Source organism: Bufo gargarizans, chromosome 3, assembly GCF_014858855.1.
Source record: "Bufo gargarizans isolate SCDJY-AF-19 chromosome 3, ASM1485885v1, whole genome shotgun sequence".
Lineage (NCBI taxonomy): Eukaryota > Metazoa > Chordata > Amphibia > Anura > Bufonidae > Bufo > Bufo gargarizans.
This window is the reverse complement of record NC_058082.1, coordinates 122,573,851-122,595,144: the sequence shown is the minus strand read 5'-3', so window position 1 is coordinate 122,595,144 and position 21,294 is coordinate 122,573,851. Positions and strand designations below refer to the sequence as shown.

The following is a 21,294-nucleotide window of genomic DNA, read 5'->3' as shown; positions in this document are numbered from 1 at the left end:
CGGATCCGCTCAGAATGCATCAGTTTGGCTCCGCTGCGCCTCCATTCCGCTCTGGATGCGGACACCAAAACCCTGCTTGCAAAACGCTTGCATGCAGGACTTTCGTCTATGTTGAAAAATCATGTTCTGAGCGGACACCGAATGGACCCTATTATAGTCTATGGCAGGCATGGCCAACCTGAGGCTCTCCAGCTGTTGCAAAACTACAATTCCCATCATGCCCGGACAGTTCATAGCTATCAGCCTGCAGCAGGGCAGCTGGAGAGCCGCAGGTGGCCATGCCTGTTCTATTGGGTCTTTAGGCTCCGTTACGCTCAGTTAGGTCTCAGTTATCTGCAGAATCCGTCCTTTCCGTTCTCCTGCTCCTCAACGGAGACGGACAACGGAAAGGAGAAACGATGATCTGAACGAGGCCTAAGAGAGATTTTCATTTTCTGCCCTCTAAAATCCATATGGCGCTCCTTCACTTCTGAGTCCTGCAGTGTGCTCATACAGCAGTTTACGACCACATATGGGGTGTTGCTGTATTCAGGAGAAAATGGGTGACACATTGTGGGGTGCAATTTCTCCTGTTACCCCTTGTGAAAATGAAAAATTTGAGCCAAAAGTGACATTTTCTTTTAAAATATGTAATTTTTCATTTTCATGGCCAACAGTTTTTAAATTCTACGAAATGCCTGTTGGGCCAAGGTGCTCTAAGCACCCCTTGAAAATCTTTTGGGGGAAGCGGGGTAGTTTCTAAAATGGGTTCACTTTTTAGGGGCTTCCACTTTAGGGATACTTCAGGTTGTCTTCAAATGCCATACAGCACCTGAATACTACTCCAGCAAAATCTGCCCTTGGTGCTCCTTCCCTTCTGTGCCCTGCCATGTGCCCATACAGCAGTTTATGACCACATATGGGGCGTTTCTGTAAACAGCAGAATAAGAATAATAAAAATTGAGGTATATTTTGCTGTTAACCCTTGCTGTGTTACAGGAAAAATTGATAAAAATGGAAAATCTGCAACAACAAAAAAAGGAAAATTTAAAAATGTCCCCTCCATTTTCCTTTATTTTTTGTGGAACATCTAAAGGGTTAACAAAGTTTATAAAATCAGTTTTGAATGACTTAAGGGGTGTAGCTTCTAAAATGGGGTCATTTATGGGGGATTTCAATTATGTAAGCCCCTCAGTCACTTTAGAACTAAACTGGTCCTTTTAAAAAGTGGGTTTTGGACATTTTCTTAGAATTTTAGAAGCCATTTTTAGATTTTTTAAGTCTTTGAACGTCTTTAATAAAAATAAAAAGAGGACAACATAAAGCAGACATATGGGAAATGTTAAATAAGGGTACTTTCACACTTGCATTACAGCAGGCATGCTCAACCTGCGGCCCTCCAGCTGTTGTAAAACTACAACTTCCACAATGCCCTGCTGTAGGCTGATAGCTGTAGGCTGTTCGGGCATGCTGGCAGTTGTAGTTTTGCAACAGCTGGAGGGCCACAGGTTGAGCATGCCTGCATTAGAGGATTCCGGCAGGCAGTTCCGTTGCCGGAACTGCCTGCCAGATCCGGAAATCCGCGTGCAAACAGAATTTGTTTCCGGATCCGAATGCAGATCCGGCTGACAAATGCATTGAAATACCGGATCCGTCTCTCGTTTGTCATTCGGAAAAACGTATCCGGTATTTATTCTTTTCTCATTTTTAAAGGTCTGGGCATGATCCATTTTTTCGGAACACTTGGTACCGGATCCAGATCCGGCATTCCGGCGCATGCTGCGGTATTTTCTCCAGCCAAATTTCGTAAGAGGGACTGAACTGAAGACATCCTGATGCATACTGAACTGAATGCTTTCTATTCAGAATGCATTAGGATAAAACGGAAGCGTTTTTTTTCCCGGTATTGAGCCCCCAGGACGGAACTCAATACCGGAAAACAAAAATGCTAGTGTGAAAGTATCCTAATAAATATTTTATGAGGTGTCGGTGTTAAAAGAAGAGAAATTCTAATTTTGAAAATTAAGAACTTTTCCAAACCTTCTGCAAATTTTGTATTTTTTTTATAAATAAAGTCAAAACCACTAACATGAAGTACAATGTGTCAGGAGAAAATTGTCTCAGAACTGCTTGGATAAGTAAAAGCGCTCTGTTATTACCACATAAAGTGACACATGTAGATTTGCACAAATCAGCCTGGGACTTAAGGTGAACAGTGGCTCGGTGGCGAAGCGGTGATGTGACAGCCCCTTAGAGACCACTTCTGTGACTGTATCCTCAGGTCTCACGTCTCCACTGTCGCCCAGAGCTGAACTCCAGTTTGCTCCACCTGCCCAGCAGCATTTTAAGGGTGAAAGTGGGTGTGTCCCCCCTGTGACGTCAGTGGTGCCCCGTATCGGGGTTGCGCTGCTGTGCCCTCCCCTCAGTCTGCGGGAAGACGCGGCGCTCGGCAGTCAGGTAATAATGTGCTATTATGCAGCCCGGGCTGAGGGCAGCTCCTGCAGGGACAGCCTCCCGCTGGGCCCCGGCAACTGGCGCCCTGCTGGAGCTGTGAGGTGGCAGCAGCGGGACACGTGTGGCGCAGGCGGGACGGGGCTGACTGCTGACATGGGGCTGCTGTTTTGGAAACTTGTTACATAATGTCCGCATAGGGTGAAGCTGATTATTATCCCGCCTGTACGAGGCTACACGACGTCGGTGCAAGTAGTTCTTCAGTAGCTCTGCTGTCAGTCAGTGGACACAACTTTACAACTTATTGCTTGTGGGTCTGTACTATAAACAAGGGGTCAGCCCCTCTCAGAGCTAGAAGGCGCATCCGTCCTGCTAAGTGCATGGTGTTAGGCGGGTTAAAGGGGTATTCTGCTTACACCAAGGGGGATAGATGTTGAATCAGTGGTGGGGGTCTGCTGGGCAAAGATCAGCCCCCCCCCCCCCTCTGCTTGACTAGGGGACAGGTGACATGTACACTGCTGCTCCATTCAGTCTATGGGAGAGCCGGGCAGTGTACTCAGGCGGTGGACGTTATCCGGTAAACCCTTGTTCACACACGGTGTACATTATGTGGATTTGGATGCGGCAGATCCACAGGGTTTACAGTGAGATTTTAGAGGGGTTGTCTTATCTCGGACATCACTAGGATATTCCACCAGTGTCAGATAGGTGCAGGTCCCACATCTGAGACTCCTTCTCTCCCCCCCCCCTAAAGTGAAGGAGGACACACCATGCAGCTGCAGCCACCCTCCATTCACCGCTATGGGAGTTCTAAAAATAGGTGAGCGCTGGCTCCGCTATCTCTGGCAGTTCCATGGCAGTGAATGGAGACGTGGTCCCATGATAGTACACTAGTTTCCACGGGACTTCCGAAAATATCTGAGTGCATCCGCTTGGTGATTTTCAAAAACCCCCATAGAAGTGAATGAAGAGAAGACGCAGTGCGCTGTCCTCGCCTTCGGGGGCCCACCTTCTGGAGATAGGCGGTACATTGGTGGCATATCCTAGTGTTATGCCACCAGTGTCTGAGATGAGACCCTTTAAGGAATCTGAAGGGTGTCTATTTATGCTGCCAATTTTATTCTTTGCAATGTAAAAGGGGGGCAAATGTGGAGAGGAGCCGCGGCATAGTCCACCCCCAGCCGTGTCCTGAGGTTACGCAGAAAATAATGACCTTTCTGGCGTCCTTCTCAACAGCCTCGTAATCCTCATATTTGTGACCGGGTCCAACCACTTCTGACTGTAAATTCATTCTCGAGCTTGTGTGCTTTTCTCTGTTATGTAAACTGTGTCCTCGTAAAGTCATGTCAATCATCTGCTCATCCGCTGAGCAGAGATTCCGCGTGTGTCGTCTGGCGTAGTACGGTACCAGATCAGACAAATCTCACGTACACTTCGCTTTTTTTTGCCCTGCTGTGTGGATTTTGAAATCTGCAGCATGTCAGTTGTTTTGCTTTTCTCGTGCGGATTTCAGCCTTTTCAATGGAGGGGGGAGAGATGCTGAAAATCTGCACCAAAAACATGCAGATTTTTAAAAGTTTTTTGGCGTTTTTTTTCCCTGCACTGTGTGCAGCCACCCTTAGGCCCCTTTCACACGAGATGGATTGGCTGCGGATGCGTTCAGTGAAACTCGCACCATTTTGAAAGCAAGTTCAGTCAGTTTTGTCTGCGATTGCGTTCAGTTGTTCAATGCGTTTTGATGCGTTTTTCACTCGCGTGATAAAAAACTGAAGGTTTACAAACAACATCTCTTAGCAACCATCAGTGAAAAACGCATCGCATCCGCACCTGCTTGCGGATGCAATACGTTTTTCACTGAAGCCCCATTCACTTCTATAGGGCCAGAGATGCGTGAACAACGCAGACTATAGAACATGCTGCGTTTTTCACGCAACGCAGAACTGATCCGTGAAAAAAAAACGCTCATGTACACAGACCTATTGAAATGAATGGGTCAGGATTCAGTGCCGGTGCAATGTGTTCGCGTCACGCATTGCACCTGCGCGGAAAACTCGCTCGTGTGAAAGGGACCTTAGCCTGTTAGTGTACGTGCTGATGTGTGGGCCTGAAGGCCATCTGACCGTTTTGCTCTAATGCTTCATACTTCCCTTTTGTAACAGTGGGGGAGGGGTAGAAAGCCGCTGCGTGTATGGGGACCTGTTGTCACACACAGGCTGCTTTGTCTTTTTTTTAGCCCCTGTGTTTTCTAATGCGTTGCTTTACAGTAAAGGCACCAGCCCCAGATGTTGGCTGATGGATCCGTCTTGCTCCGCACCACATCGCAGACAGAAAAACGCAGCTTGCATTATTATTCTGTCTGCAATGGGAGCGCAACCAGACGGAACAGAATACTCTGGTGCACTCCGTTTCGTTCAGTCTTGTCCCCATTGACAATGAATGGGGACAAAAGGACCCCAAGGTTTTTGCTGCCATTTTTCAGAGCAACCACCTACTGGTCATGATAGGAGAATATCCCACGGAACGACTACCTGAGGGAAGTCCTGATGCATTGACAATAACAATATCACCTGCTCAATACTAAGGAATTCATGAAAATGTGACCGGTAGGTGGGCCCTGAGACTGGGGTTGAGGAACCCAGCTCTATAGGGTAGTATTTGTGCCATATTTGTATGCGTCTGTCATTTGTGGTCGTCTTGCCCACATCACATGTAAACTGTTTGCACGTGAATCCTTGTTAGTACAAAGTACCAGTAAGGAGAAGGTGGAGCAGCCATGCTGCAGTTGGGTGCTGCCCGCACGTACGGTCTGTAGCAGGCAGCCAGGGCCACACTTGTTAATAGCAATACAGACTGACTAAACAGTCCAGTGCTAATTACTTTAGAGGCTGCTGCGGTCCATACACCCACGTGGAACTTGACCACAGCGCAGCCAGTTTGCAACCATAACAAGACAGTGCCACGTGATCACGAACCCTTATCTTTGCTATGTCAAAGTTGATGAGCCAGGATGTCTGTTTATGGCACTGTATACCCTCTCTATAGTATGCAGGCTGTTAACGTGGAATATCCTTTTGACAGAAGACTGATCATCATGCTAATATATAAAAGGCAAGCCATGTTGCCAGCGATTCACTACTTCTGATTGGCTGAAGCAGTCACTTCAGTTATTCAGTGGCAGGTTACAACAGACCTGTATAGTACTAATTGTACTGCCTTCCATCTCCCTGCATGGACTGTTGTAGTAAAGGTGTGTTTTTACATGTTAACTGTATATAGTGGAGAAGATTTATCAAAAAATTCGGAACTAAGTATGATATGTACAGCGGCGCCCATGGATCTCACTGCACTTGCTGTTATCTCTGGGCACCGCTCCGTTCTCCTGCTATGTCCTCCGGTATCTTCAGGGACTTGGTTATAGTAGGAGGAGCCTGCCCTTGTTCTGCTGGGCGTCTCCTACTCCTAGGCTGTAGCTCTGGCCAATCGCAGCGCAGAGCTAACAGCCTGGGAGAAAAAACCTCCAAGACTGCAAAGTGACATTTTGTTTTTGCTTTTGTGTGAATAAACATGGAAGTTTGATTTAAGAACTGGTAATTTGCCTCTGTACTGCGTCCGCACACCCTGTCGACCAGAGCGAATCCCCACACAGGATATTGAAACATGATCACAAACTAGTTAATATGTCAAAGATCGGAGTAGTGATGCACAATATGAATAAGTCGTCTCGCAGATTAATTACATGATTAGCTAAAAGGCCTCTTTCACACGACAGTATTATTAATTTTTTTCATTTACCAGCCGTTTTTTGGGGGGGTTTTTTGCGTTCCATTTACGGACCCATTCATTTCAATGGTTCCACACCAAAAAAACAGAATGTACTCCGTATGCATTCCGTTTCCGTTCCGTTGAAAGATAGAACATGTCTTATTATTGCCCGCAAATCGCATTCCGTGGCTCCGTTCAAATCAATGTGTCCACAAAAAAAAACTGAACTTCCGTATCTGTTCCGTTTTTGCGGAACCATCTATTGAAAATGTTATACCCAGCACAATTTTTCCTATGTAATTACTGTATATACCATACGGAAAAATGGAACGGAAACACAAAAAAACAAAACAACGGATCTGTTAAAAATGGACCGCAAAACACTGAAAAAGCCATACAGTCGTGTGAAAGAGGCCTAATTCATATGATAAGCATCAAAATATTGTGTATTATCTACATTATGGGACATAATTGTGCTCAGAAAATTCATTGTTTAGAACATGATTGGCATTTCTCTTGATTTTTAGTACAATCTGGTGAAGAATGAATATATGGGTATCAGAGTAGGACTAGAGAGTAAATCCTGGGTTATCCTTGTGTGTATCTGATAATCCTCATTCATAGATGATTGGTAGCTCAATAGATGAATATGGAATGTACTATTTTCTTTTGTCATTTAGTGTTTGAGAAATAAATAAAAATAAATACACTAATTCAACCTCGTTCAAAGGGGCGCTTGAGTTTATCGATTTAATTGTTTAAGGCCTCATGCACACGACAATTGTTTTGGTCCACATCCGAACCGCAGTTTTTGCGGCTTGGATGCGGACCCAGTCACTTCAGTGGGGCCGCAAAAAAATAACGTTTTGCGGACAAGAATAGGAATGTCTACAATGGGCCGCCTGTTCCGTTCTGCAAATTGAGGAAGGCACACGGGCGTCTTCCGACTGCACGGTCGTGTGCATGAGGCCTAAGGGATTGGAACCCTACAACTAGAGCGCCCGAGAAATGGGACACGATTGCCACATCTTCCTGCTTGAAGGAGCTGTCCATCCATGTGTTACATGGTAAGCCATTCATTCGAGTGGTCAGATGTACCTCGGATCTAGGAGACATGTTTTCTAATCCTTACACAGTATCTGAGTGGTGGAGAGGGTGCGGTTTCTGTCTGTAGTGATAAGCAGATAAACCCTTTAAAGGGTTTCTGTCATCAGAAATAACGTTATGTAGCTGACTGACGTTAGCGATGTGCTAATATCAGCACTACATAACCGTGTGCTTTATAAGTCTCTGCCTGCCGCCGTTCTCTTAAAATAAATACTTTTAAAATATGCTAATGAGCCTCTAGTGCTATTAGGGCGTTGCCTAAGCACCTAGAGGCTCAGTCTATGCACCCTTTGGCATGCCCAGGTCCAGTTGATTGACTTTTGAGTTCTCCTTATCGTCCCATAAATCCTGCGCCGTCCCATTCAGTATTTGGCGCAGTGAGTGAAGGACACTCCTGCTGCCGGCTTCCTCACTGCGCCTGCGCGTAATACTAAAGGGGGCGGTGCAGGCCTGGGATTTACTGGACGAAGAGGAGAACTCGCCAGTCAATCAACTGGACCTGGGCAGTGCCAAAGGGTGCATAGACCGAGCCTCTAGGTGCTGAAGCAAGGCCCTCATAGCACCTAGAGGCTCATTAGCATATATAAAGAGAACGGCGGCAGGCAGGGAGTTAACAAGCATACTGTTATGTACTGCTGATATTAGCCCATCGCTAATGTCAGTCAGCTACATAACGTAATTTCTCATGACAGAAACTCAGAATTTTACACTTAAAGGGTATCTTAGAGGGCATGGAAAATACTTTTTCCTTTCCCATTCATTGTCCCACTGCTGGGTTTCCCAGATAGACTGTGTCAGAATTAGCCATAGTAAAGTTGATCATACACAGATGCGTTTGCTAATTTTTATGACCTTGGTCATCAATAGGGATTAGCAAATTGGCTTCAGATGAAACATCTGAAGTCCATTCACATAGAACTTGGTTCTAATACTGTACGGAGCAGGAGCTGTTCGGTTCCCAGTGGTATCTTGGAACCGAACCAGAGTTCGGGAAGTTTTTTTTTTTTTTTTTTTTACAGTTATTGCAATAACGTCGGCTCATCGGAGCAATACATTTTAATACTGTATTAGAATGAAGTTTTTTTTTGTTCAATTGTCTTTATTAAAGTATTTGTAAAGAAACCTATAAGAGTAATGCCTCTTCTATACATTTTCCATACGTCAAATTTTATATGTATTATGAGAGAATACAGTGAATCACCTAAACATAAGTGATCTCTAAGGTAATGCATACACCAGTTCAAGGGGACATGCAAGAGGTCTATTACAGATTAATAACAGTTTTGACATATCAATGCCTAGTGTATAATTAGCATTTATTTGCTAAATGTGAGGAAAAACAACCATCAGGTATGCATAAAGTTTAAAAAAAAAACAGACACAAAAAGGGGAAGGATGTCAAGGAAGTAACGGTGAGCTACTACATAAGTGTGTCAATATACACGTCCCAAGGCTGCCAAATGCCGTCAAATCGTTCCACTTGGTCTGTCATAAGTGCTGTTAGATATTCCATTCGCCTAACATCCATAATACTGGTGGTGAGGTCAGAGCGAGTGGGACGATCTTGTCTTTTCCAAAAACTAGCTATGAGGCGTCTTCTGGACGCTGTCAGTACATGGAGCGTGACTAATAGGGTATGTGTTTTTTTTTTTTTTTTTTTTTTTTTTTTTTAGGATAGTAGGAGGCATATTCAACAAGTATAAAAAGGATCTAAAGGAAAGTTGATATAAATCAGCTGTACAAGAAGACCCTGCGTTTCCTTCCAAAAAGGTACTATGAGGGGGCACTCCCAAAAAATATGAAAGAGTTCCCAATCCAGCCCCGCATCTCCAACATCTATCTGTTGGAGTAGGATTTAAATGTCTTAGCAGTTGAGGAGTGTGGTACCAAAACATTAGGATTTTATAAGAGTTCTCCTTGTGTGCGACACAAGTAGAAGTCAGCGCTGTCCTTTTTCATAATTAGAATGACGTTTTATGCGAATCGACTTCGGATCTTTCATCCGAAGTTGATTCCCTCATCCCTAGTCATCAGTAAAATATGTATAAGGGCATCCTGAGCTGGCATAGATTTCAAGCATAATTTACACCAGTATTGTGACGCAAATTATAATACATTTTCCAGGGAGAAAGTCGTTGCCAGACGTGGCGTGTCAGAATTCAACCGCCATATCCTTATCTTTCTGGAAGATCTGCCATTGGGGGGGGTAGCCTGGACATCTCCATATACATTGCATGATCAGCCAGTCCCACTGAAATCAGAATATTTGGCTAACATTAATGTGTATGGCCAGGTTTAGGCTGCTTGTGACACTGCGACAACGCCTCCAGCGCAGATTCCGGCAAAAAAGAAGGGTATTTTGTCAGGAAAGTGCCGGTATTCACGCTGGAGACCTGATGGACCCATTATAGTAAATGGGATGTGTTGGGCACCGGCATATGGCGGTTCCGGTATTCTGTTCCTATGCCAGAACAGAATAATAATAGATTTGTGGTGCAGATGTGCATGGAGCCTTACAGGGCTTTTCCAGTATTAATAACTTTATTTTTTTATCATCAAGTGCCAGCAGCATGTCACCTGAAGCAGAAGATTCATACTTCCATGCTCCACGTCTCCCTGATCCTCCGCTGTCTCCATCTTCTGGTCCCCATGCCGTTTACATCCAGCTGGCCATGAGTATGGTTACGTGCTCCGCTCCAGCCAATGACTGGCTTCAGCAGTGATGTGGCCACCAGCAGCATGTCACTGCTGAAGCCAGTCATTGGCTGGAGTGGTACATGTGACCATGGCCAGCTGGATGTACATGCCAATTTTTTGGAAGAAGTGTTCATACAGTGTTCCCAATAATTGGTACATATAATTGCACAGCCGATGAATGGGCATTGGCTGAAAGATGCCCAATTATCGGCAGCTCATCTCCCAGTGCAATCGAGCACAGATACATGTGTTCATCCATCGTCACTTTCACTGGCCAAACATCTGCCAGCCTAATACCACCCTTAGGCCTCTTGCACACGAACATTGTGCATCCATTCAATTTGCGGTCCCCAATGCACGGGCCACATCTGTGCGACGGCCGGGACGCATTGAGACCCATTCAACTTGAATGGGTCCGTGATCCATCCGCACCATTTTTTCTCTGTGCGGAGGCACTCCGTTGTGCTTCCATGGGGTTCTGATCTGTGCTTCCATTCCGCATCTCAGTGATTGCGGACCCATTCAAGTGAATGGGACTGCATCTGTGATGCGGAGTGCACACCGGCCGGTGCCCGTGTATTGCAGACCTGCCATATTGCACACAACATTCGTGTGGACGAGTCCTTATGTGGTTGAGTTTATGATCATGTAATTATCAGGTTATCAGTTTTTCCTTAAGATAAGCAGTGTTATTGATCCCTTATGAACCTGCTGAACCATACAGTAATGTTTATTGCTTCCTATTGGAGCCATGCCAGACTTGTGGCTCATTAACCCCTTCAAGACAAAGCTAGTTTTTACCTTGAGGACCACTTTGGCCTCATGCACACGACCGTTGTTTCATTCCGTGTCTGTTGTTCCGTTTTTCGTGATTTTCTGCGGACCCATTGACTTTCAATGGGTCCGTTGAAAACTCGGCTAATGCACCGTTTGTCATCTGCGTCCGTGATCCGTGGTTCCAGTCCGTCAAAAAAAAATCTAACCTGTCCTATTTTTTTTCACGGAAAACGGTTCCCGGAACCATTCAAGTCAATGGGGCCGTGAAAAAACGCGGAGGCACACAAGATTGTCATCCGCGTCAGTTTTTTTTTTCCTATCATTTGCAGGGCAAACTTGACTTAGACTTTTTTTTACTTTCCTTCATGTCTGGTGATCCTCCAAAAATAAAGGAAGTCACACGGAAATGGAACAACGGAACCCCATTTTGCGGAACGGAACACAACAACGGTCGTGTGCATGAGGCCTTTATGTGATAATAAAACTATTTTACTGATCCAGGCCATTCTGAGATTGTTTGTTTTCTCGTCACATATTGTACTTCATGACAGTGGTAAAATTGAGTAAAAAAATTTCATTTTTATTTATAACAAAAAATACCAAATTTACAAAAAATTGGGAAAAATTAGCAAATTTCAATTTCTCTACTTTTATAATAGACAGTAATATCTCCAAAAATAATTATTACTTTACATTCCCCATATGTCTACTTCATGTTTGGATCATTTTGTGGATGCCATTTTATTTTTTGGGGACATTAGAAGGCTTAGAAGTTTAGAGGCTAATCTTGAAATTTTTCAGAAAATTTCCAAAATCCACTTTTTAAAGGTCCAGTTCAGATCTGAAGTCACTTTTGTGAGGCTTACATAATAGAAACCACCCAAACATGACCCCATTTTAGAAACTTTAACCCTTTAGGCCCCTTTCACACGGGGCGAGTATTTTGCGCGGATGCGATGCGTGAGTTGAACGCATTGCACCCGCACTGAATACCGACCCATTCATTTCTATGGGGCTGTTCACATGAGTGGTGATTTTCACGCATCACTTGTGCGTTGCGTGAAAATCGCAGCATGCTCTATATTCTGCGTTTTTCACGTAACGCAGGCCCCATAGAAATGAATGCGATTTTCACGCACGGTTGCTAGGAGACAATCAGGATGGAGACCCGATAATTATTATTTTCCCTTATAACATGGTTATAGGGGAAAATAATAGCATTCTAAATACAGAATGCATAGTACAATAGCGCTGGAGGGGTTAAAAAAATAAAATAAAAATTTAACTCCCCTTAGTTCACTTGCTCGCGTAGCCCGGCATCTCCTTCTGTCTTCATCTTAGCTTTGTGTAGCAACAAGGACCTTTGGTGACATCACAGTCATCACATGATCAGTCACATGATCTTTTACCATGGTGATGGATCATGTGATGACTGTGACGTCACCAAAGGTCCTTGTTGCTACACAAAGCTAAGATAAAGACAGAAGGAGAATGCCGGCTACGCGAGCAAGTGGACTAAGGTGAGTTAAATTATTTTTTTTAACCCCTCCAGCGCTATTTTACTATGCATTCTGTATTCAGAATGTATTATTTTCCCTTATAACCATGTTATAAGGGAACATAATACAATCTACAGAATACCGATCCCAAGCTTGAACTTCTGTGAAGAAGTTCAGGTTTGGGTACCAAACATGTGCGATTTTTCTCACGCAAGTGCAAAACGCATGACAATGTTTTGCACTCGCGCAGAAAAATCGCGGGTGTTCCCGCAACGCACCCGCACATGTTTCAGCAACGGCCGTGTGAAAGAGGCCTTAGGTGTTCCACAAGAATTAAAGGAAAATGGAGATGAAATTTCAGAACTTCATTTTTTGGGGGGGGCAGATTTTCCAATTTAATAAAAAAAATTTCCCAGTAACAAAGCAAGGGTTAACAGCCAAACAAAACTCAATATTTATTACCCTGATTCTGTAGATTACAGAAACACCCCATTTGTGATTGTAAACTGCTGTACGGGCACACGACAGGGCGCAGAAGTAAAGGAATGCCATATGGTTTTTTTGGAGGGCCATGTCACATTTGAAGACCCCCAGATAAGGTGGCAGTTTTGTTGGTACTATTTTGGGGTACATGTCATTTTTCGTTGCTCTATATTAAACTTTTTGTGAGGCAAGGTAACAAAAAATAGCTGTTTTGGTACCATTTTTTATTTTTGTTATTTACAATGTTCATCTGACAGGTTAGATCATGTGATATTTTTATAGAGCAGATTGTTACGGATGCAACAATACCAAATGACCTACTTTTTTTTTTTTTGGGGGGGTTGGTTGTTTCAGTTTTAGATAATAAAGCAGTTTTGAAAAAAATAATTTTTTTGTGTCTCCATATTCTGAAAGCCATAGTTTTTTATTTTTATTTTTTTGGGTGACTGTCTTATGTAGGGACTCATTTTTTTGCGGGATGAGATGACTGTTTTATTGGTACAATCTTGAAGTGTGTGTGATTTTTATTTATTATTATTATTTTTTTTTTTTTTTTATTTTTTTTTTTATCGCTTAGTATTACACTTTTTGTGATGCAAGGTGACAAGGCTTTTTTGACACTCTCTCGTTTTTTTTTTTTTTTTTCATTACGGCGTTCACCTGAGGGGTTAGGTCATTTTTATACAGCAAGTGATTACGGATGCGGCGATACCTAATATGTATACTTTTATTTATTAAAGTTTTGCACAATAACAGCATTTTTGAAACAAAGAAAATCGTGTTTTAGCGACTCCATATTATGAGAGCCATATATATATATTTTTTTTTTGGGGGGGCTATTGTCTTAGGTAGGGTCTCATTTTTTGCGGGATGAGATGACTGTTTTATTGTTTTTGATTTTGGGTGCGTAAGACTTTGATCACTTGGTATTACACTTTTTGTGATGTAAGGTGACAAAAAATGGCTTTTTTTACAGTTTTTATTAAAGCATTTTACGGTGTTCACCTGAGGGGTTAAATCATGTGATATTTTTATATAGAGGAGGTCGTTACGGACGTGGCAATACCTAATATGTAAAATTTTTTTTTTGTTTTTTTTTAGCACAGTTTTTATTTTACTTTTTTGACAGTGTTCACCTGTTGGGTTAGGTCATGTGATATTTTTAATAGGTCTTCTTATCTTTTTTTAGTTTATTTTATTTTTTTATACCGCCGCACGTGAAAGAAGCATTAACCTGCCGGCATCAGTGCACACACCGATGCCGGCGGATGCAGCCGGGCCCGTGCTGTGGATCTGGCGGGTGCAGCTCCTGCACTCGCCCGATCCCATCACGTACATGCACGTGAGGATGCGGCAAGGAGCTGCATTTGCTCACGTACATGTACGTGATATAGCGGGACAGGGTTCATGATTTTGTGATTTATACTAAAACGAGCACACTGATTCCAAATATGAACTTGGAATTTGCCTGCCACGTCTAGATTTTAACCACTTAAGACCCTGGGATTTTCCAATTTTGCATCTTTGTTTTTCACGCCTCGCCTTCCCATGACTTTTGTATTTTTCCATTCACATAGACTTATGAGGGCTTATTTTTTGCGGGACAAGTTGTACTTTCTAATGGCACCATTTACGTCTATATTGCTTCCTTTGCTGGCTGGATTCATTATTTCCATCACGTTATACACTGCTCATATCCTTGGTTACAGACCACCCTGCAATCCATCAGTGGTGGTCGTGCTTGCACAATATAGGAAAAAACACAAGCCTATGTGAGCTCCCATGGTCCTGGCTAACAGAGCGGCTGACGCTTTTTCCTATAGTGTGCAAGCACGGTCACTGCTGATGGATTGCAGGGTGGTCTGTAACCATGGAGACGAGCAGTGTATAATGTGATGGAAAAATGAATCCAGCCAAGAAAGGAAGCAAAATGGATAGTAACAGTACATTAGTAAGTGCCTTGTATTAACTTCCTCTACATAATAAATGCCACTTATTGAAGTGAGACAACCCCTTTAAGATGGATAAACACAAATGTGTTAACGATCCAGACAATTTCTGTTACATACAGTCGCAAGAAAAAGTACGTGAACCCTTTGGAATGATATGGATTTCTGCACAAATTGGTCATAAAATGTGATCTGATCTTTATCTAAGTCACAACAATAGACAATCACAGTCTGCTTAAACTAATAACACACAAAGAATTAAATGTTACCATGTTTTTATGGAACACACCATGTAAACATTCACAGTGCAGGTGGAAAAAGTATGTGAACCCTTGGATTTAATAACTGGTTGAACCTCCTTTGGCAGCAATAACTTCAACCAAACGTTTCCTGTAGTTGGAGATCAGACGTGCACAATGGTCAGGAGTAATTCTTGACCATTCCTCTTTACAGAACTGTTTCAGTTCAGCAATATTCTTGGGAACAGACGAGCTGCAAACTATGCTGAATTAGTAGACAACATGCTTACAGCACATGAACAACTTGGCTGCCGAACGTCATTGAAAGTGCATTTCTTACATTCCCATCTTTACTTTTTTCCCACCCAATTTGGGACACGTAAGTGACGAACATGGAGAGCGGTTCCATAAAGATATTTCTACACTGGAGAAAAGGTATCAAGGCCGCTGGAATCCCAACATGATGGGGGACTACTGCCTCGTTTTTGCAATGGGAAAATATGACCATTCGCAAAAGCAGATGCCTGAAGCACTTTTAACAGTACTGGGCCTTGCTCAAGTAAGACTTTTAAACTGAAAAACTAGACTTTTTGAAATTTTGTAATTCCATTACATTTTCATACACTGTTTACTACGCAAACTTAGATGTAGATCAGGTAATTGTTGGAGTAAAACTCGTTCTGTTCAAAATTATTCAATGTTTTTCAAGTGCTTAAATGGATTCTGTCATCAGAAATTAGTCCTATAAGCTAAACATATGGCGATGTCCCTTGTAAAACACTGAATCCTAAAGTGAGTTTATCTAATGCCCCTGTGGCTCTATATTCATAAAAAAGAGGTTTATATCACCTGTCAATCACTTCAAAATGTGTCCAAGGGGACGTCTCATGGTGAAAGGTGCCCGGCTGCAGCCATCTCGTTTAGGTGCCCAGTGCTGCCTTCTGTAGTGAAATTGCCGCCCTCCCTTTCATTCGATCCGCCTACCTCACGTTATCACTGCCTCTCTAACCACAGCTCGCTTCATCCAGATCCCGCGCGGTATAACCTGATGCGCCCGTGCGGACTACTGGCAGCGGCCTCATTTAGCGAAGTGCGTGTGCGCCGGCCGGCGCTCTTCGCTCGAACCTCCACTGACTGCCCTATTATACAGCCCATCCCAGCCATCCAACCTCCTACAGCCGGGTTCAAAGCTAGTACCTAGTGGGCACGCGCGGGATCTGGATGAAGCGAGCGGTGGTTAGAGAGGCAGTGATGACGTGAGGTAGGCGGATCGAATGAAAGGGAGGGCGGCGATTTCACTACAGAAGGCGGCGCTGGGCACCTAAACGAGATGGCTGCAGCCGGGCACCTTTCACCATGAGACGTCCCCTTGGACACATTTTGAAGTGATTGACAGGTGATATAAACCTCTTTTTTATGAATATAGAGCCACAGGGGCATTTGATAAACTCACTTTAGGATTCAGTGTTTTACAAGGGACATCGCCATATGTTTAGCTTATAGGACTAATTTCTGATGACAGAATCCCTTTAATTCATTTAGGCATACTTATACATAGCAAAATTATGTGACGATTTAGTATAGGACAAATGGTTTTTGCCCAGTAACAGATGAAAAATTTTATTTTTATTTTTTTGCATTTATAGGATGTTTTCGGTAGTTATCAGCTAACTTTTACGTCTACTGATAAATTGTATTGGTCATTTTGGAATGATCGTCACTCTGGATCTACGTCTCGGCTCTGCGGATATTCCCATTTACGTTGCTTGGATAGGAACAGGAATACAGCTAGGACTGTAGCAGTTACGTTACCTTGTGGCCGCTGTTGTATTGGTCCTAATTGCGTCAGATTTTATTTGAATCTGTTAATTTTTGATGATATCTTATACGACTTAACTTTTTCCCATTTACAACCAGTTTACAGCAGTGTGGCATGCCAAGTTTTTCCCTGGCTTGTGCACACCCCAGGCTCCTGAGCTGGAAATGTTATCATAGGGCGTGCCCACATGGGGCCTGTATTATTAGAAAATAAACAGATAAGAAAAGAATATATCAGTATCTGGTTTAATTATTAAAACTACTAGTGGATACATCCCTTTTTAAAGTGTAGGATCCTCTTACAGATTTTTGCCAATGGCTACTATAAACCCAAGTTGGCTGTAAGCTGTTTTTATTAAAGGGGTTGTCCAAGTTGCCTCAAAATTTCCTCCATGCCAGTAAACACAAAATAGATAAAAAGATCATATACTCACCTGTTCCTCTGGTCCTCCTCCTGGTGTTTCGTATACAAAGACTGCAGCAGTGACTTGGAGGTATATGACTTGTGACTGCTGCAGCCAATCATCATTCTCAGCAGTCTTGTGGCGTATATACTAGTGAGAACTGTGATTGGCTGCAGTGGTCATGTGCTGTAAACCTGCATGTCAGTATTGCAGCCTTTGTATACAAACACCAGGCGGACCGACACAGAGAATGATGGGAGATAGAGGTATTTAGTGGTTTAGGGGAATATTTTTAGGCAAATTGGAGACAAACCCTTTAAGTTCAAATTTTCCCCTCACCTCCATGACTGCACCTTACTTTGAGATTATCCTCCTCCTACCAGGCAGGGACAGGAAGCTTCAAAAAGGGCCCACCTCCTTGCCATCCTCAGTGTCTTCCTGTCCCTGCCAGGCAGAGGAGAAGGAGTCGTCCGTGTGTCTCAGTTCGGGGGCCATAAAGATGACTTCTGAAGTTTTGTTACTTCCGGTGATGGGCTTTAAGTTCTGGATCTCCTGCAGTCCTCAAGCCATCTACTCCTGGAGACATGGAACCGGAGGAGTGTGCGGAGCAACCTGTTATCATGACAGTGAGTGTTCAGAACGACAGAGGTTGTGAGTACTGGACTGCAGAGTTTTTTTTTTTTTCTTTAATGTGCCTTTTCTCCAAATCCTTTGGTTGATAAATATTCTTTGTCAGGGTTACAGGATTTCCTTTCTCAATGTCCCTCCCACAACCTTTGTGATGACTCCAGTCCAAAGCTCAGGGTCTCTTCAACTTTCTCTGGAGCAGGGGATTCTAGACTCAGTCCAGATGGAAGTTTTGGTACCAGTACCGATAAACCAAATCGGTCTGGGTTACTACTCAATGGTATTCATGGTATCCAAACACAGCGGGAAAATGCGTTTTAATCATAAATAATTGTATTTTTATTTTTAAAGTCAATAAAATACGAAAAGTTCAAAATGGAGTCTATCAAATCCACAGTCAATGTTTTGCAGGAAGGTGTCTTTTTAGCATCACTAGACCTAAATAATGCATATTTCCATGTACCCATTCATCAGAATTCCCAACAATAGCTAAGAATAGTGGTGTGGAGTCAAGGTCAGTTAAAACTCTTCCAATTTCAACCTCTTCCCTTCGGTATAACAACAGCGCCCAGATTCTTTAGAAAAATTGTGTTGGAGATGATAACGCCTCATGGAAAGAGAACGTCCTAGTAATAACATATTTGGACGATCTTTTAATAGTCGATTCAAAAAAGACCTCAATCTATTAAAAACCAGAGACAGATTGAGGGACCTGGGGTGGATCATAAATTAGGAGAAATCTCAGATTCTTCCCACACAAAAGATTGTATTCCTGGGCAAATTTATAGATTCGGTCAATCGGATGTGTTTTCTGCCAGAGGACAAGATGCAAAAGATTCAATCCGATACTATGGCCCTCCTCGGATCCCTAACAGCGTGTATCCCAGCAGTAAATTGGAACCAACTACACTCCCATCCCCTTCAGAGACCCATGTTACAATATTGGGATCGAACTCAAGAATCATTAGACAAGCTGATTCTAATCCCAGAGGATATCTTATCATCCCTAAAATGGTGGGAAATAAGACACCAATTTACAGACAGGAGTTCCTTGGGTTGTGAGGAATCCGTTAATTCTCACTACCGATGCCAGTCTCTGGGGTTGGGGGGCTCATCTACTGAGTATGTCAGCCCAAGGGGAATGGTCTCAGACCCAGAGGACAGTCATCAAATTACCAGGAGCTACAAGCAGTTTGGGAAGCTGTGTCTTATTTCTTGGTGGAGTGGAAAAGAATGTTTTCTCTCTGTCAGCAGTTTTTCTAAAAGGGACACAAAATACCAGGGCGGATTTTCTAAGTTGCAACAAATTGGATCCAGGAAAGGGGGGGGGGGGTGTCTAAAAAAGTAGATATTCAACTCTCTTGTCCAGAGATGGGGTCCTCCACTAATAGATTTACTTGCAAACAAAAACAATGCAAAGTTTCCAATTTACTTCTCTCAGGATCCAAGGGACAAATGGTGCAGGAACAGATGCTCTTGCGATCCGGTGGAATTTTCATTTAGCTTATTGCTTCCCATCACTGCCTCTAATTCCGAAAGTCCTAAGAAAAATAAGAGAGGACAGAGCGAATGTAATTCTGATAGTACCAAACTGGCCAAGGAGGTCTTGGTATCCGCTTCTGTCAAAAATGACTAAGGAAAAACCCTAGGTTCTACCGTGGTCCCAGGACCTTCTAACGCAAGGCCTGGTTTTCCATCCCAAAGCAGAAAGTTTACACCTGTCAGCCTGGATCCTGAGAGGTTAATTTTAAAATCTAAGGGCCTATCTGACTCTGCAGTCAATGCCATGTTAGCCAGCAAGAAAAGAGTGACTAGTAGGATATACCAGAAAATCTGGAAAAAATACAGTATTTTTCGCCAATAAGACGCACATAGGTTTTGTGAGGAGGAAAATAAGAAAAAAAATATTTTGAACAAAAGTTATGACTTTTGGTGGGTTTTGAACTAATGGTGGTCTGTGGATGACACTGTTATGGGGGGCATCTGGAGATGGGGATCTGTGGATAACCATGCTATGGGGGGATCTGTGAATGACACTATATAGCATCTTATGCTATATGTGTCATCCACAGACACCCCGTCCCCCCAATAAGTGTCCCCCCAATACACCGGGCCCCGCTGCTAACAGCAGTATTCATATCTAAACAGTAATCCTCAACCTCAAGTAACTTTAAAGCAGCGCTATCCTGTTTACTACCTTACAATCAAGCTCCAGTAACAGGCAGAGCAGGCGGCGGCGTAACATCACTGCGAATTGACCATCACTGCCTGCTAATACATTGCTGCGCTGTGCAGCATCACAGCAGCCGGCGATGTAAAAATTGCAGCATTCGCCCCATAAGACGCATTGCCATTCCCCCCCACTTTTTTTTTTGGGGGGGGGGGGGGTGGGTTGCGTCTTATGGGGCAAAAAATACAGTACATTTCTTGGTGCTCTGAGAATCCTTCAGTTAGTGGGCAACATTCCCTCAATTTTAGATTTAAAGGGGTTGTCCAGGTTCAGAGCTGAACCCGGGCATCCCTCCATTTTCACCCCGGCAGCCCCCCTGACATGAGCATCGGAGCAGTTCATGCTCCGATGCTCTCCTTTGCCCTGCGCTAAATCGCACAGGGCAAAGGCATTTTTAGGAGTTCCGGTGACGTACCGGGGCTCTCCATGGGGCTGACAGGAACCCTGGTGACGTCACCGGCACTGAAGGGCTTAATTTAGCTCTGCCCTAGCCATTAAAATGTGCCCTAGCCAGTGTGTTATTGAAAACAAAAGAGCCCGTGCCCTGTGCGGTTTAGCGCAGGGCACGGGAGCACATCGGAGCATGAGATGCTCCGATGCTAGGCTCAAGGGGGCTGCCGGGGTGAAAATAAGGGTATGTCCGGGTTCAGCTCTGAACCCGGACAACCCCTTTAACAAAGGGTTATAACCCAGCACCCTCGGAGTGCAGATTTCTGCCTTGAGCCTTTGGACTAAAGGTTGTCCTCTAACCCATAGATCATACGATTCATGAAAGGCGCTGACAGACTTGGACCTAGAATAAGACTGCTAGTTGCTCCTTGGGACTTGAACTTGGTTCTTTCAGGGCTTACTAATCCCCCATTTGAACCTTTTTGGAGGTAGCGAACATTAAACACTTGACACTCAAGACGGTATTTCTTGTTGCAATTTCTTCAGCTCGCAGGGTTAACGTGCGATACAAGCTTTTTCTGTTGGAGAACCCTTCTTAACTGTTAGAGATGACAGAATTATCTTGAGGTTTGATAACTCTTTCTTACTCAAAGTGGTCTCTGATTTTCACAGGATGGAGGAAGTTAACCTTCCCTCATTTTGTGAAAACCCCAAGTCTGAAGCTGAAAAAGCTTTCCACAGTTTGGACCTCAAAGGATGTGTCTTGAAATATTTATCGAATACTAAGTCTTGGAGAAAATTCAATAACCTCTTCTTCTTTCAGGGGGAGAAAAGGTTTAAAGGCTTCTAAAGCGAGCATTGCGCGTTGGCTAAAGTCGGCCA

At 43.5% G+C, this 21,294-nt stretch overlaps 1 protein-coding gene across 1 annotated transcript in view; it reads left to right on the top strand.

Annotated features, from left to right (window-relative positions):
- Nucleotides 1-2,368: 2,368 nt before the first annotated feature.
- The window catches only part of SUOX (sulfite oxidase), a 28,874-nt gene continuing 9,948 nt past the window's right edge, over nucleotides 2,369-21,294 (top strand). Inside the window, exon 1 of the mRNA XM_044287219.1 lies at nucleotides 2,369-2,436. The gene's annotated coding sequence lies outside the window, so the exon portion shown is untranslated. The remainder of the gene's footprint in view (nucleotides 2,437-21,294) is intronic.